This window comes from Canis lupus, chromosome 9 (genome assembly GCF_011100685.1).
Source record: "Canis lupus familiaris isolate Mischka breed German Shepherd chromosome 9, alternate assembly UU_Cfam_GSD_1.0, whole genome shotgun sequence".
In the NCBI taxonomy this organism is placed as follows: Eukaryota; Metazoa; Chordata; class Mammalia; order Carnivora; family Canidae; genus Canis; species Canis lupus.
Window position 1 is genome coordinate 56,765,185 of NC_049230.1, and position 12,175 is coordinate 56,777,359.

At 48.8% G+C, this 12,175-nt stretch overlaps 1 long non-coding RNA gene across 2 annotated transcripts in view; it reads left to right on the plus strand.

Moving 5' to 3' along the window:
- Positions 1 to 11,962, plus strand: part of LOC102155868 — a 37,977-nt gene extending 26,015 nt beyond the window's left edge. Inside the window, exons 1-3 of one of the 2 annotated variants that reach the window (XR_005364978.1) lie at positions 5,053 to 5,566; positions 9,174 to 9,290; positions 10,929 to 11,962. This is a non-coding gene — a long non-coding RNA (uncharacterized LOC102155868). Of the gene's footprint in view, positions 1 to 5,052; positions 5,567 to 9,173; positions 9,291 to 10,928 lie in introns of those variants that run through there. The other variant, XR_005364979.1, reaches the window with a different exon arrangement.
- Positions 11,963 to 12,175: the final 213 nt, after the last annotated feature.

Genomic DNA, 12,175 nt, shown 5'->3' on the forward strand with positions numbered 1-12,175 from the left:
TTCATTTGAGAGAGAGGAGAGAAAAAGAGAGAGAGAGAGAGCAAAAGCGAGGGGAGAGGGAGAAGCAGACTCCCTGCTGAGCAAGGAACCTGATGCAGGACTCAATCCCAGGACCCTGGGATCATCAGGACCTGAGCTGAAAGCAAATTCTTTTTTTTTTTTTTTTTTTTTTTAAGATTTTATTCATTTATTCATGAGAGACACAGACAGAGCTCTGGAGAAGCAGGCTCCATGCAGGGAGCCCGAGGTGGGACTCGATCCCAGGTCCCCAGGTTCACACCCTGGGCTGAAGGCAGTGCTAAACCGCTGAGCCACCCAGGCTGACCCCAACCTCACCCCAAGGCAGATTTTTTTTTATGATAGTCACACACACAGAGAGAGAGAGAGACACAGAGACACAGGCAGAGGGAGAAGCAGGCTCCATGCACCGGGAGCCCGACGTGGGATTCGATCCCGGGTCTCCAGGATCGTGTCCTGGGCCAAAGGCAGGCGCCCAACCGCTGCGCCACCCAGGGATCCCCCTAAGGCAGATTCTTAACTGGCCAATGGGATACGCAGAAAGTTGCACAGTCATGCTGGTCCGCTGAGCTGGATTTCCGGTTAGGGTGTGTCCTGGTCTTTGATTGGGGCGGGGCAGTGCCCTAAGTAATAAGCAGGTCAGCGCAAGGTGGGTGCAGCCCAAAATAGAGTCAGTCCTGCTCTGCTTGTCCAGGGGTAGGGGATTTTGTTCAATTTCCTGGGTCCCACATTCACCCCTTTTTCAGAGGATCCTATGCAGGACCCAATCATGGGTCCAGGTTGCTCTCAGAGTGAGCCAGGGGGATGATTAAACCAGGATTCTCACCAACCTTGTTGCTGTTCTCTCTCTTATTTACATTAAAGGCAGCACATAACCCCCCCAACCCTTTGTTGTAAGAAGACTAATTCTAATCTCCTATTTTGAAGGACAACCTCGGACTAGGGAGTCTTGGAGGTGGGAAATAAGTGAGAACGGCGCAGTCTTAGCTTTAGGGGATTGTCCTTGTCCGGTTGGCTTTTCCATTCTGGAACAAAGTCCTTGAGAACGGCGTGTGGGTCAGCTGGCCGGACGTGGGTGTAGTGGACCCAGGGAGTAATCCCGTCGACCTTGAGAGCGGTGGGAGTGGTCAGGATCACGATGTAAGGTCCCTTCAATCCTTGAGGTTGAAGTGTCTGGTGTTGGTATCTCCACACGTACACCCAGTCACCTGGCCGATATCGATGGGGGTCCGGGGGTGGCCCAGTCTCATAGAGGGCCCTCAGCTTAGGCCACACCTGCTCATGGGTTCATTGTAACATTTGGAGGGAGAAAAGAAGTTGGTGATCATCAAATTCAGCAAGCACCTCAGATTTTAAATTGGGGATAACAGGTGGAGGAAGACCGAACATGATCTCGTAGGGAGTCAGTCCCATATAGGGTGAAGGGGAGGAGAGTCACCCAGTCCCCGCCAGTCTCCAGGGCTAATTTAGTTAAGGTCTCCTTTAATGTTCTGTTCATCCTCTCTACCTGTCCTGAGCTCTGGGGCCTATATGCACAATGTAATTTCCAATCTGCCCCAAGTACTAGTGCCACTCCCTGTGTTACCTTAGAGACGAATCCTGGGCCGTTGTCTGACCCAATTTTAATGGGAAAACCATACCTTGGCACGAGGTCTTCCAGCAGTTTCTTGGTCACGGTCTGTGCCGTTTCATGTTTGGTGGGAAATGCCTCTGTCCATCCTGAAAAAGTATCTACAAACACTAGTAAATACCTATACCCGGATTTTTCAGGTTTTACCTCAGTGAAGTCCACTTCCCAGTAGGCTCCTGGGCGGTTCCCTCGGAGCCGGGTGCCTGGGTTAGATCCATGGGCGGTGGCATTAGTTAACTGGCATGTGTGGCAGCTCGCCACAATCTGCTCGATCTTTGCTCGAGAGTCTTTAATAGTGATCTTTGCATGTCGTATGAGGTCTTCCGTCTTCCTTGTCCCCATGTGAGTACTCCGATGTATTTTGGGTAGGACTCGCCGTCCCAGTTCCTCTGGCAAGATGATGCTGGAGTCTGCAGCTCTCTACCAGCCACGCAAGCACTGGGTCATAGGCAAGCGTTTGATCCAGTGTAAATCAGCATCAGTATAGTTGGGGGTGTCAGGCAGGGTCGGTGCCCCCGGATCAGGTCGTCTGGTTGCTAAGACCTGGGTCACCACAAGGGCTGCCTCCTTTGCTTTTAAATCGGCTAGCCGGTTTCCCCTGGCTACTGGTGTGTCTGCCTTTTGGTGCCCCGGACAGTGGATGATGGCTAGGGCCTTGGGCAGCCAGAGGGCCCTCAGGAGTTCAAGGATCTCCGTTTTGTTTTGAACAGTCTTTCCCTCTGCTGTCAGGACCCCTCTCTCCCTGTAAAGGGCTCCGTGGATGTGAGTGGTGGCGAAGGCGTACCCGCTGTCGGTGTAGATGTTTATTCGTTTACCTTCCCCCATGGTCAGCGCCTTGGCTAGTGGGATCAGCTCTGCCCGTTGGGCCGACGGTCCAGCTGTCAGTGGCTCCGCCCAGACGGTCTCTGTCTCCGTGGTTACGGCTGCTCCCGCATATCTGACTCCTTCGCGGACAAAACTGCTGCCGTCCGTGTACCAGGTGGCGTCCGCATTCGGCAGTGGCTGGTCCTGGAGATCAGCTCTGATTCCGTGCACCTGTGCCAAAATTTCTTGACAGTCATGCAGAGGGGGGTCCCAGTCTGGGTTAGGGAGTAGCGTTGCCGGATTCAGGGTTGTCGGTGGCTTAAATAAAACTCTGGTGGAGTTTAGCAGCAGGCTCTGATAATGGGTCAGACGGGCATTGCTGATCCAGCGGTCTGGGGGCTGTTTGAGTACCCCTTCAATAGCATGGGGGGTGGTAACATGCAGTTCTTGCCCCATGGCCAGTTTGTCTGCATCCTTGACCATAGTGGCCACCGCAGCAATAATTTTTAAGCATGGGAGCCATCCAGCGGCCGTGTCCAGCTTTTTGGAGAGATAGGCAATGGGTCTCTTCCAGGGACCTAAGTACTGGACAAGGACCCCTTTTCCCACCCCGTCTTTCTTGTCCACATATAGGTAGAAGGGTTTGGCTAGATCGGGCAACCCAAGAGCCGGGGCAGACAGTAAGGCCTGTTTAAGGTCATTAAAGGCTCTGTTCATGGCCTCTGTCCATTCGAAATTTTGCTGGTGCCTGGTGGCCTCGTAGAGTCCAGTAGTCGCCGTATGTGGGGTGTGATCCCCTCTCGTGCTACTAGAGGCATGGGGTATTGGCGGACCCTGACAGGGTCTGCCCCCGGCTTTAGTTCTATGTATATGGCCGGTCGATGCTGGGCCAGCCCGACTCCCCCAGTTTCTGCCCACGCTTGGGGAAATTCCCGCAGCCAACGGTCAATGTCAGTCATTGGGGCTGAGGGCATTTGGTGGAGACGATATTCGTCTTCTAAACTCAGGGCAAGTACCTGAATCGGGTGCCCCTTCTTGTTTAGGACTTTTGCCCCTTCGGGGTGGAAGCAAATTTGTACCCCCATCTTGGTGAGCAAATCCTGACCTAACAACGGGTAGGAACACTCAGGGATGACCATGAAGGAGTGGGATACCTGGCCCTTGCCGAGATCCACAGTTCTTCGGGTAGTTCATGAGTATTGTTTGGTGCCCGTGGCCCCTTGCACCCATGAAGTTTTATTTGCCAATTTCCCTTGGGGTTGTAATAAAACCGAATGTTGTGCCCCAGTGTCCACTAGGAATTCAACAGGTTGCCCCTCCACTTTAAGAGTTACCCTGGGCTCAGGGAGGGGTGCCGAACCCTGACTCCCCTAATTGTCCAGGTCCTCCATTTCCAAGATCTTGGCAGGGGCCTTAGATCTTTTGTTAGGGCAGCTTTTTACCCAATGGCCCTCCTCTTTGCGATAGGCGCATTGGTTTTTGTTCATCTTAGGGCACTCCCAAGGGGGACCAGGGCCATCCTCCTTACCGGTCCCTGAAGCCAGCTTCTTGAGGTGCCTCCGTCTTTCCTGTGGGTCGTCCATGGTTGTGGCCAGCAGGATCTTGGCCAGGTTTCGGGTCTGCCGGTCACTTTGTTTGGTTTGTTGTTCTTCCGGACTTTGTCTATTATTATAGACTCGTTCTGCTACTATCACTAAGTCCTGCAAGCTCTTCTCTCCCAGTCTTTCTACTCTTTGCAATTTCTTTTTAATGTCCGGAGCGGCCTGGTTAACAAAAGCCATGATAATTGTGGCCTTTGTTTCTGGGGCTTCTGGGTTCATAGGGGTGCACTGCCTAAAAGCCTCTATGACTCTAAGAAGGCTGCTGGACTCTCACCCTTACCCGGCCTCACATCATAGACCTTGGCCAGATTGGTGGGCTTGCGCGCGGCAGCCTGGAGCCCTGCCATTAGAGTCTGGCGGTGGACCCGGGGTCTCTCCTTACCTTCAGGCGAGTTGTAGTCCCAGGTGGGGCGGGATAAAGGGAAGGCGGCATTTATGAGGTCTGGGTTTTGAGTCGGCTGTCTGTCCTCTCCCAGGACAGACTTCCGGGCTTCCACCTGAATTCGTTCTCTCTCCTCGGTGGTGAGGAGAACCTGCAAGAGCTGTCGGCATCATCCCAAGTAGGCTGCTGGGTAAGGAGAACAGTATCTAAAAACCCGATTAGATCTCTCGGATTATGAGAGAACTTTGCATTTTGGGTTTTCCAATTCTATAAATCACTGGTGGAGAATGGCCAATATAACATTAGCTGTTCGCCAGTCTCATCGGGGGCCCCATGGCACGGAGGGGAAGGGCGGTGGAGTCGGCTGGCCCCGCATTCAGAGGTGGGGCCGTCCGCGGGGTCCGACCGCGTGTCCCCGCTGCCGGCCCGCGACAGGGCCTCCCTCGTCAGGGAGGGGTGGCGCCCCTTCTGCAGCCCCCGGTGTCTCCGATGGAGGGGTGAAAGGGGGAGGGGGTGCCTGGTAGGGCGGCGGGAGAATCAGGTCCTCCGGGGAGGAATCCTGGAAGACCGGATAAAGGGGCGCTTGGCGTAGAGTCGGTCTCCTTCTCGGCTTTCCGCAGGGCTAGAATCTCGGTGGGTCCTGCTTTGGGGGGTAAAAATGGTTTTAGCCAAAGAGGGGGATTCTCGATCATGTCCTGCCAGATCAGGATATAGGGCACCTGGTCAGAGTGGCCGTCCGGTTTGTCCCTGAAGATCACGGCCTTAACCTGTAAGATAATAGGTAGGTGAAAAGTTCCTTCTCGGGGCCATCCCACGTCAAAGGTTGGCCATTCTGACATGCAATAAATTCGGAATCTCTCTCTCCGTATGTCTATGCTCAGAATACGAGCTCTTTCCCTAGCATCCGAGAAGTGGGAGAGCATAAGAGACAGGGGAGTGGTTTCTGTCTCCCCCATTATGTCCCCAATCCACACCAAGACACACAGTAAAGACAATTAACAAGGACACAACAACCCAGACAAATGCAAAAAAAGTTAACAAGGACATAGTAACACAGACCAACGTTCCAGTGCGGCCGCAGAGACAAAACAGAAAGCAACCCGAAGGGCTGGCAGCCCGTCCTCCTTACAGGTGAGGGCCCCGTCCTCCCGGTGGGGGCAAGGGACGTCTCCTCAAGACCCTCGGTCCACGGCCCGCCAGCGCGTCCGCTTAAGCCAATGCCGACCTAATACAGATCGGAATTCCTTCAGGTTAGAGCTCTCAGAAACATGCGCGCAAAAGGTGGAAAAAGTGGAGTGCACTCACCACGCATGAAACCCGCCGGATAGGGTCCTGGGGGTCTCTCGGATCCCGGACGAGCCCCCAGATGTTGTGCCCAAGATTGAGAACCCGAGAAACCACCACGGAGCCGACACCGATGCAATCACACGAGGGTTTATTACAAGCTCGAGCTTGGGTCCAAGTGTACCCGACACAACGGAGCAGGGACTTGGACCCCGAGACTAAGAGGCGTAGCAGCTTTATAGGGGCCAGTGGCCCATGGGATACGCAGAAAGTTGCACAGTCATGTCGGTCCACACGCAGGTGGCCGATTGAATTACACCTTACCCTATAGTATCCACTTGAGCTGCCCTATTACTTTGGTCAGAATTGGAGCACAGTTTTGGCGGGCACAAAGCAGGGTCACATTGTCATGAGCCGGATTTCCTTAGGGTGTGCCCTGGTCTTTGATTAGGGCGGGGCAGTGCCCTAAGTAATAAGCAGGTCAGCACATGGCGGGTGCAGCCCAAAATAGAGTCAGTCCTGCTCTGCTTGTCCAGGGGTAGGGGATTTTTGTTAAATTTCCTTGGTCCCACAGGCGGCGCTAAACCGCTGAGCCCCCCGGGCTGCCCCCACCCTCACCCCAAGGCAGATTCTTAACTGAAGCACCCAGGTGCCCCAGTACTTTATCTTTCATGATAAAGTACTGGAAGGCTGTTAGTGTGTGCTGCCTCCTCCTGAAGGCTGCGCCGCCGGCTCCCCCGCCAGCTGTGCAGGGCGCCTCTTTCCCTGCATTGTCATCAGCACTGGGTATTACCACTCTTTTGAATCTTGACTGAGCTGATAAACAAAATGTGCTATCTTCATGTGATAGTGATTTGCCTTTTTTGACCATGGCTGAGGTTGGCACTTTTTCTTACATATACAGACCATTTTAATTTCTTTCTTTGTGAATTGTTTCTGTTGTATTTCTAGATTTGTAAGAGATTCTTATATGTAAGTATATTCACTTCTTTCTGTCATCTACCTAGCAAATATCCCTCTTCCCTCCAATAAGAGTGTATCTTTTATATTTTGCTCATTTGGAATACGTTTATGTAGTTAAATATAGCAATTAAAAAATATTTTTGGTCTTTGGAGTCATATTAGAAAGATCTATACACTCAAGATTATAAAAATGCTGATATTTTCTTCTGGTAATTAAGTAAATTCCCTTCTAAAGTCTTAAATCCTTAATAAATCTGGAATTTATTTTCGTGTAAGGTATGAATTGAACTTAATTTTTCCCCAGTGGTTCTCTTAATGTTTTCACTTATTTATTAAAAATTCCGCTATTTCCTGATAGATTTGAATCCTATATTTTGCTGTATTTAATTCTTACTGTCTTTGGATCTGTCTCGTTGACATGGTTTTCTCTTCCTCTGCCAGTGTCTCCTTGATTTATTGACTGTAGTTTTACAATATGTTTTGTTATCTTATAAGCAAACTCTCATTAATTTTTTTCAAAAAATTTTGGTAATTCTCAAACATCTGTATTTCCAGATGAACTTTAGAATTATTTAACTAAAAAAATAAAAATTCCACTGCTTTTCATTTGTATTTGGGTTAAATTTGTAGATTACTTTAGAGAAAATAAGCATTTTATAGATTTTTATAGTAATTGATCTTCCCATCAAGAATTATTCAAGAGTGCTATATCCCTCAATAAAGTTTTTTAGTTTTATTTGTAGAGGTCCTATACATTTCTGGTTGTTTATTTGTAGGTATTTGGTACTTTTTATGGCTTATATAAATGGGATTTTTTTCCATTACATTTTCTAACTGCTTGTCACTGAAATATAGAAAGCTATTTCTATTTATCTAACCACTGGCTATTCTACCAAACTCTCTTTTTAGTTCTAATCATTTTTCATTTAAGTGTCGATTTTTATTTAAATTCAATTTACTTCAATTTAATCAATGAATTAAATTTTATTTAATTTTTTATTTGAGTGTTGAGCGTTTGTAGGCAAACATCATCTTCATTTGAAAGTGGTGATACGTTCTTTCCCAGTGTTTTTCTACTTCCCATCAGCTCCCTGATATGTCGTGATTATTTGAAGGGGGTGGTTTACATCTGTGGACTGAAAATCATGAATAACCTCAGGTGTGGCTTCGTAAGCTGAGCACCACTTTTAACACCTGCGGGTGGCCAAGAAGAGAAGGGTATGTGAGAGTATGTCTGTGTAGTGAAGACAAAAGGAGGACACCTGAGCCAGGAGAGCCGGGATGATGTGGCAGCATGTTGCCATCACAGCTGTCCTTGTCAGCAACCTGTGCTGCTTGCATTGTGTGCTGCTGGCATTTCATTTTTAGGTATGTAGTGTGCACAATATTTAAATTGAGAATGGGCATTGAATGCAATGGACAATATAAGTAGCTTTTCCTCATGTTGACCATGCATTCTTGGACCTGCATTCCTAGAATGAGTGCCCTTTTTAAAAAAGATTTTAGGGATCCCTGGGTGGCGCAGTGGTTTGGCGCCTGCCTTTGGCCCAGGGCGCAATCCTGGAGACCCGGGATCGAATCCCATGTCAGCCTCCCGGTGCATGGAGCCTGCTTCTCCCTCTGCCTGTGTCTCTGCCTCTCTCTCTCTGTGTGTGATCATAAATAAATAAAGAAAATAAAAAAATAAAAAAAGATTTTATTTATCTATTCATGAGAGACACAGAGAGAGAGAGAGAGAAGCAGAGACACAGGCAGAGGGAGAAGCAGGCTCCATGCAGGGAGCCCGACAAGGGACTCGACCCTGGGTCTCCAGGATCACGCCCTGGGCCGAAGGCAGCGCCAAACCACTGAGCCACCCGGGCTGCCCTAATGAGTGCCATTTAATCATGGTGTATTATACTCTTAATGTTCTACTAGATTCTCTTTGATAGTGTTTGATTTCATATTTTCCCATCAATATTTCAGAAGAGACTGATCTACAGAGCTTAGGGCACTGTCTTTGTTGGATTGTGGCATGAGATTTATACTAGCTTCACAGGATTATAAGTGAAACTTTCCATCCTTTCTTATTCTCTGGAAAATATTAATTGCATGTGAATAATCTATTCTTTGTGAGAGCTCGTAAAGCCATGTGGGACTGATGCCATTTTAGGGTCATCTTTCCAAAACTGAAATTTGGCTAGGGCACATGTTTTCAACAGCTTCTCATTGATCACAGGATAAAGTGCAAATTCTTCAGCCTGACATTCAAGATGCAGTATGATTCAACTCTGCATTGGCTCTTATCATTTCTCCTCCCTCTCTTATACTCCGGTACAACTAACTTCTGGAAATTCCCCAGACCCTACAGTGGGAGATTCAAGAGGGTACGAACATGTTTGTTTTGTTCAATGCAAGATCTCTGACACCCTGTAGAAGCTTCCATTTAAAATATATTCTTTGAGGTCTTACTGAGTGGCATTCACTCTCTTAATACTGCTGTATCTTTTAGTTTATGTCAATACGTGTCTACTAAGCATCAACCTTGTGCCGGGTTTATATGTTGGCCCTGAGAAGAAAGAATCCCAGTCACTGTACTCAAGTTCCCATTTGGCTGTTGGGGAAACAGGTGAGTAGAAAGACCTTACGCACAGTGAGGTAACTGCAATGAGGGGGACATGAATGGGCATCCAGGGAGAATTGGGAAGGGCTACCTGACCCAGCCTGGGGAGAGAAATCAAAGAGGCTTTCTGGAGGAGGTAGCTTTGGATTTAGACTTACCTGATAAGGAGAAGCAGAGACAGGCTGTTACAGGTCAATAGGATACCATGAGCCAAGGACGAGAAGGAAGAGCCAGCACAGCCCACATCATCTCCTTGTGACAATAGCACTTGTCTGCTAGGATATCCTATCCTTCCCGCTGCTGAAAATCTGCTAATGCCTTCTTAGCTTACTCCAGATGAATTCTAAGTCCTTGGCACAAACAAGGCCCCCATGCTTCTCCAAATTTACCAGATCATTCTATTCTAACCACTCCTGTTCCTTGCATAGCCCCAACAGTCCTAGCCCTTTGTGTGTTTGTGCCATCTGCCTAATGACTCACACCTTCACTTTGTCCAGGTCTCTGCCAAAATGTCACCAACTGGTGAGGCTGTCCTCTAACCCTATGGAAAACAACCCCTCAATTACTCTCTGTCCTTATCCTGCTTTAACTCCATACTAGCAGAGCCACCTGATATTACACATACACATACATGTTTACATATGCACACATGTATACACACACCTATATGTATGTATATATCATAGCCTGTGATATGTATATAATTTTTTAAAAAAGATTTTATTCATGAGAGACACATGGAGAGAGGCAGAGACACAGGCAGAGGGAGAATCAGGCTCCCCATGGGGAACCCACTGTGGGACTTGATCCCAGGACCCCAGGATCACGACCTGAGCCAAAGGCAGACTCTCAACCACTGAGCCACCCATGTGTCCCTGATATGTATATAGTTTTTAACTTTTTTTTTTGCCTGCTAGAATGAGAGTTTCAGTAGAACAGGGATTTTCTTTGCTCAGTCTTCTAGCCCCAGTTACCCAGAACACCATCTAGAAGAATGTTCTCAGTAAACATAAGCAGTTTGGCATTGCTGGGAGCAATGAGGGAGGAGGTGGGAGGTGAGGACCAGTAGCTAGCAGCAGGAGGCTGAGGCAAGCCTCAAATGATAGTGAGGAGCTTTGACCTTCTCCTGGAGGTAGCTGGGAACTAGGAAAGGGTAACAGGGTGAGGCATATGCCCATTGGAAGGGAGGGACTGGAGGGAGTGAATTGGCAGACACCGAGGGCTGGTTATCTTATCTCAGTGTAGGCAAGAGGTAGTGCTAAAGGGCTGGCGGTGAGGATGGCAGACAGCGAGGGGGCAGGAGAAATGGATGGCCTGGCTGCTGGGGGGTGGAGATGCCACTTGCTGAGCTGGGGAGTCCCAGGAGTGGGGCAGAGATTCCATTCTTGGTGTGTCACATCCAAGGGGTTCCTGGGCATGCTAGTGGGGGTATTCAGGAAACTGAGGTCAGGTGGGTCTAGAGCTCAGAGAGTAGCCTGGACTGAGAGAGGTTTGGGGATTGGAGCATGGGGAGCATGATGTCACTGGCCTGGCTGCCATCACCACCACTTACACTCTTCAAAGCAACTTTTAATTGGGTCACCTAGTATGTACCAGACCCTGTGCTCAGGGCTCTAGGTAGATTCTTTGTTGATTTTCCCCTAGAATCTGGTGGTATGCTGGCACAGGTCTTTCCACCAGCTCTCTGGAGAACAAACCAACCAACCCTGATTTGTAGGGTCCACCAGTTTTCGTGGTATAAACACTCCCGCCATGGCTGATTTCAAGCTACCAACATGATGTCACCAGACATGGAGTTGGGAAGGGATGTGCAGTGGCTCAGCATCATACAGTATTTTTACAACACAGAGACAACCTCAAGAGCATTGGTGAGAGTAAAATGAAATAAATTTATAGAAATCGATGACTTTGGAGTATTTATTACCTTTGATTTTAATATCACTTATTGAATTGTAAGTTTATATAATTTAATTTCTAATAGTGGCTGTTTTTAACAACCGGCTCACAAAATGGATTCCTGAAAATTAACAAGCAGTGCTTTCAGGCAAGTATCAATCAATGCCAGCACATTGCTGCTACAGTCTCATGACGGATCAGGGAGACGAAGTGAGGTCTGGTAAAGGAGAGAGCTGAGTATCCGTGGGCAAGTAACTTCTTGTCCTAGAGCTTCTTTGGTTTCTTAACCTGTAAAATGGGGACAAGTAATGTGTCTCCTAAGAAACTACGGAGTCTCAATGTAACTAATAATGCTTGTAAAGCACCTGGCACTTGGTAAACAGCGGACAAGTAGAAATCACCAGGCGTTATAGTTATTTTGATAATAATCAACATGGATCCTACCCTTAAGATATTTATGGTTTAGTGGAAGGAGGGGGCCAATGATAAGACCTACACATGTTCATAGGATTCTGATTCAGGCAGAAAAGGAAGCCTTCCTGGAGGAGGCTGCATTTGAACGGAGTCTGGCAGATTGGGTTCAGAAGGGGAGGCATTCCTGATTGATGGTTCACCACAAGCAGAGGATGGACCCAGGATGCAGGGACAGTGCTAGATGAGGCTGGGGGTGACAAAAGGAACATATATGCCAAGACAAAGTCTGAAGTTTCCCCTGAGGGCAGTGGGGAGTCCCAGTGGCTCTTCAGCAGGGCCTGAGGGAATCTGATTGGCCTCTTGGAATATCAGTGTGACTGCAGTGGGGAGGAGGGCCGGGAGGGGGCAGGAAGGAAGGTGGCATTGACCATGGGTGGGATAGGGTGGTGGGAATGGAAGCTCACCCATCTGGGCTCCTTCTCTGTGCCTGGGTGGGGCTTGGGAGGGGGTGTCCAAAGACACAGGCTCCCTTGACCCCTCCTCTCCCATAGCTCCTGGAGGTGAGCAGCAGGGTTCCCTCC